The 4,659-nt window shown below is 51.1% G+C and overlaps 1 long non-coding RNA gene across 1 annotated transcript; it reads right to left on the bottom strand.

Moving 5' to 3' along the window:
• Nucleotides 1–641: 641 nt before the first annotated feature.
• On the bottom strand, nucleotides 642–1,967 carry LOC123125262 (uncharacterized). The gene is made up of 3 exons (XR_006461364.1): nucleotides 1,625–1,967; nucleotides 1,000–1,048; nucleotides 642–923 (listed from the first exon to the last, which is right to left on the bottom strand). It is a non-coding gene; the product is annotated as an uncharacterized lncRNA (long non-coding RNA).
• Nucleotides 1,968–4,659: the final 2,692 nt, after the last annotated feature.

Below are 4,659 nucleotides of genomic sequence, written 5' to 3'. Positions count from 1 at the left end.
CATCTCCTCCAGGACGGCATGGTACCTGGCCTCCTGAGCCGCCAGGACACACCGCAGGTCGCGTTGATAGGCTGACGCCACGCTCGGCAAGCCGAAGGGCATGCGAACGTAGCTGTGTGGTGGGCCCTTGCAGCGGCCCACACGCGATGGCTAGAAGCGCTCCTGAGATGCGGCCCTGTTGACACTACTAGGGAAATGATTTTTAAAGATGGTATATGTGGTCGTTAAATGTCATATTCTGGTCGTTAAAGATCAGTAACGACTACAATGTGGTGGTCGTGATAGGCTCCGTCGTTAAAAGTATTTTTCCGGTCGTTATTCTTGTAACGACAGGATGGTTTGTTGTCGTTAATCCTGAGGCAACGACGACCACACTTCTAGTATCAACAACCATTTGTCCTCGTTCATAATTTTCCCGTGGTGAAAGAATTATCATTAATGGACACGTCATATTATTGATGACCATTATCTTTACTACCATTTGGTTAATTTTTAGCTACCACTTGTTTTTTAAATGGCGATCACTTTTGTTTTTGTAGAACTTCATGTTCGACAACCTTTAGAATCGTTGACGACCACTCTATGTATCATACAACATTTGAAGATTGACATAGAAATCAATATAGCCACAAATTTTTGAATAATGAAAGAATATATGAACTTCTTTATTAATAAGAAATAATATAACGTAACAGAATTCCAAACTACAATACTAAAAGTACTTATCAGTTAAAAAATATGAGTCAAAATCTATCTATAGAGGACCAATGTACTTCCTCATCTCTAATTGGAAAACGAGAAAACTAAAAAGATAAAATATATTAATCTTCAGTCGAGGGACGCCATCATTGTTGTCATGGATGTCTGCTTTGGCGATTCCAATGCCTCCTCGTGTTTCTATAACTTATGGTAGACCATCGACTCTACAAAACGTTGAATAATTTATAAAAGTCAGTCCATGTAAAAAAAATCGCACGAATGTGTATGAGAACAACTTACTCGAATTGGCTTTCACGAGGGTTGCTACTTAGTTAAGCCCGCTTTTTCCCTGCAAAACAAAACATTGAATTACAGGCAGAAATTAATTAATTCCAGTTCATAAGGTGCTTGTGTAAGAGCAATGCGAACAAGTTCCAAATTTGTAACCAAGGTAACCCCTCGTGTTAGTTTTAGCTAGATGCAGGTAGTTTCAGTACCAATCAGAAGAAAAAAACATTTTAAAACCACGTGGTAAGCACAGAGCCATGGACGTCTTAGTTCAATATCTCACATAATGATATACTCCCTCCGTTCCAAAATAGATGACCCAACTTTGTATTAAAGTTAGTACAAAGTTGAGTCATCTATTTTAGAACGGAGGGAGTACATGAGTATTTGAATAAAATCATTGTCTAACCGGATAGATCAGTAGAGTAATGAACTCTAAAGGACGACTAGACTAGTACAACAGCTAAAGCAGAATGAAACCAAAAATTAAAAAACCACCGACCATGAATCCTTTCACATGGTACTAATGCCCTTCTGTTGATTAAAATCATTGACCAACAGAGGCAAAATCCTGGCCCGTATATCAACCCACAGGCAACGAAAACTGTACGAATAGCAGCTACACATCCCAAATTACCTCGCGTGTGTAGACTGCATCATGCACATGCCATGGTTAAGGCAGACGGCAAGGTGCAGGCTGCAGTGTGGGCGTGCCGGGGTCGAGGCGGCCGGCAAGGTACTGGCTGCGGCAAGGCGCACCGACGTCTGGGCGACCGGTATGATGCAGGCTGCAGCAAGGAGCGCTTGGGTCGAGAGGCGCAGGTGACCATGAGGGAGATGGGATAGATGGAGTCGCCAAGGATTAAACAAGGGAGGAGAGGAAAAAAAGAGGCACATCGGGATGAGATCCTAACAGATTTGTTTTTTCTTGTTACACGCAGGGTTATCGGATGGATGTTATCAACAGTATGCGTCAGGACTTGTGGAAAATCCAGCTTGTGTTACGGAGGAGAGATAAAAGCGGGGGTGACCTTAGATTGATCTATGTACAAATAGAGATCACAAGGATAAGTGGATAACGACGGCACACGTGCTATTGTTTGTTAAAGGTATTTCGTAGCCCGGTTCTAGTGCGCGGGGACTCGCTCACATTTTCAACGACCAACAGTTTTTCTTGATGGTCGTTAATGCTACTGTTTCTAGTAGTGTGAGCCCTGGGACGTCGATGCAGACACGCAGCCCAGCATCCTCGCCAGGATGGGGAGCTGTGCCTCGTGAACGGCGGTCGCCGCGCATGGCTCTTGCGTCTTGCAGTTCCTGGGTGGTCTTGGTGACGAACTCCTGAGTGGTGGGCACTCCCTGCCCTGTGCTCTCCTGAGGAACATGTGCCGCGAAGCACACTTTCAAGTGGTGCCCAAGCGCCTCCCTCATGAGGTTGGCAAGGTCAGAGGCCCTCTAGGAGAGAGCCCCCGAGCCCTGCCCGAGGAGGGCGCCGGGCGCGCTTTCCTATGCAATGGAGGGAGGCGCCCCTGAGACGGACGCCGATCCAGATGAGGCCCCTGCCGCGACGCCATCCTCCTGAGGTCCTGCGCGGCGCGGCTGCTTCTTCTTGGGGATGTCCTCCGGAGGGCCTTCACTTCTGCTGTCGGGGTCGTCGATTGTTGCGGCTTGAAAGGCGTGCTCGAGGGACCACACCACATCCCTCTCTTCACACGGGACCGTGATGATTCCTCCGCTTCCCGGCATCTTGAGAACGTTGTAGCCATGATGAGTGACTGCCGTGAACTTGGCCAGGGCTGGATACCCGAGGATGGCATTGTATGGCAGGTGGATGTGCGCGACGTTGAAGTCGATGAGCTCGGTGCGGTAGTTGTCGCGTGTGCCGAAGGTGACAGGGAGGCGGATCTGCCCTAGAGAGTGGGCAGCTCCGCCACCCACTCCCGAAAAGGGCTTGCTGAGGTCGAGCCGCTCGAGCGGCACGTGAAGAAGGCTGAAGGCTTCTACGGAGAGCAAGTTGAGGCCGGCACTGCCGTCGATGAGTGTCTTGGTGCCGGCCACGTTGCAGATGGTGGGCGTGCAGAGCATTGGGAGCATGCCGGAGCCGGCGGTGGAGCCGGGGTGGTCTTCTGAGTCGAAGGTGAGGTCGGCCTCTGGGGCAGCCCAACCTGGCGGAGCCCCCGGGCGCTTGGAGGCGGCCCCGATCTGACGGAGAAATGGTTTGACGTGGCGATCTGAAGGCGGTGCTTGAGAGCCGCCCAGCACGGCCGCGACCGCATGGTGCGCTGGCACCACGTAGCTATCGGTGAAGAGGTCATAGAGTTCCCCCCCAGGAAGCCACTGTGGATCCCGGGAGGTTGAGCAGCCAGGCACGTGGCTCGCCGGCAAGGGCCATGGGGAACCAGTTGGCCATGATCTTGTCGTTGGCTCCGGCTTTGAGGAGAGCCTCCTCGTACGCCAGCAGGAACAGTGTCGGGTCTGCCGCGCCGTCGTAACGCGGTGGCATCTCCGGCTTGAACTTGGTCGGCCACCGCACTCGGTGCAGGGCGGGGGCCAGGGCTCGGTACCCAGATGCCCCGATGCCGACGTCGGTCGCAGAGGTGGATGGCGGGGCACCAGCCATGGGAGTGTAGTGCGGCGGCACGGGGCGCAGGTTGGTGGAGAGGAGCTCCGGCGCACCCCTACCTGGCGCGCCAAATGTCGGATGTGGGGTTCCGGCAAACCCTTAAGGTTCGAACACTGGGGTGCGCGCGAAGTCTTTCCCTCCTACCGATCTATGCCCTAGCTCGCTAAGATCTCGCGGACGAACTCGACGAACTCACAACACAGAAAGACACGAGGTTTATACTGGTTCGGGCCACCATTGTGGTGTAATACCCTACTCCAGTGTGGTGGTGGATTGCCTCTAGGGCTGATGATGAACAGTACAAGGGAAGAACAACCTCCTGAGGTTGAGGTGTTCTTGTGGCTAGGGTAGGCTCTCGATCGGGTTGGATCAAGCTAAGATGAGATGCCCCTACTTTGATGGCTAGCTCTACTTATATAGGCTCTGGTCCTCTTCCCAAATATCGAGTGAGAAGGGAGCCAACAACGGCGCGCAAATTTGAAGGGGGAGAGCTAGTATAAGCTATCCTGACAAAAGTGGTCTTCTCCTGCGAAAAGCTCTGGTGGTGACGCCGTCTTGGGCTCCACGATGACCTCCGTCTTGCTGTCCTCCTGGTCTTGGTCTCGTTGCACCAATATAGCAACCTTTGCCCACTACAAAAAAATACACTTCCGTGATGATACGTGTTTGTCACAGTAGGTCGCGTTTTTTGTCATGCATGTACATCCATGACAAATTTATGACAGAATCAAGATAGTCATACCTGTGCTGTCGTAGAAGTGTTCCATGACATTACCAAAATTATCATCATGGAAGTGTCCACTTCCATGACGATAAATCGCACGTCACAGAAGTGCTTTCGTCAAGGGTGACCGACACGTGGCATCCACCGTAACGGAACGCCGTTAAGCTATCGGGTCGGGTTTTGGATCCGATAACCCGTTAACAGTTCCGACCAATGGGGATTTTCCACGTGTAAAATCATCATTGGCTGGAGGAAACACGTGTCGGCTCATCATTGGGACAGATGTCATCCACTCATTGGACAGAAGGCGCCTATGATACGTTCA

Source organism: Triticum aestivum, chromosome 5D, assembly GCF_018294505.1.
Source record: "Triticum aestivum cultivar Chinese Spring chromosome 5D, IWGSC CS RefSeq v2.1, whole genome shotgun sequence".
Classification (NCBI taxonomy): domain Eukaryota; kingdom Viridiplantae; phylum Streptophyta; class Magnoliopsida; order Poales; family Poaceae; genus Triticum; species Triticum aestivum.
The sequence above is the reverse complement of the archived record's forward strand: the minus strand, read 5'-3'. Positions and strand labels throughout refer to the sequence as shown.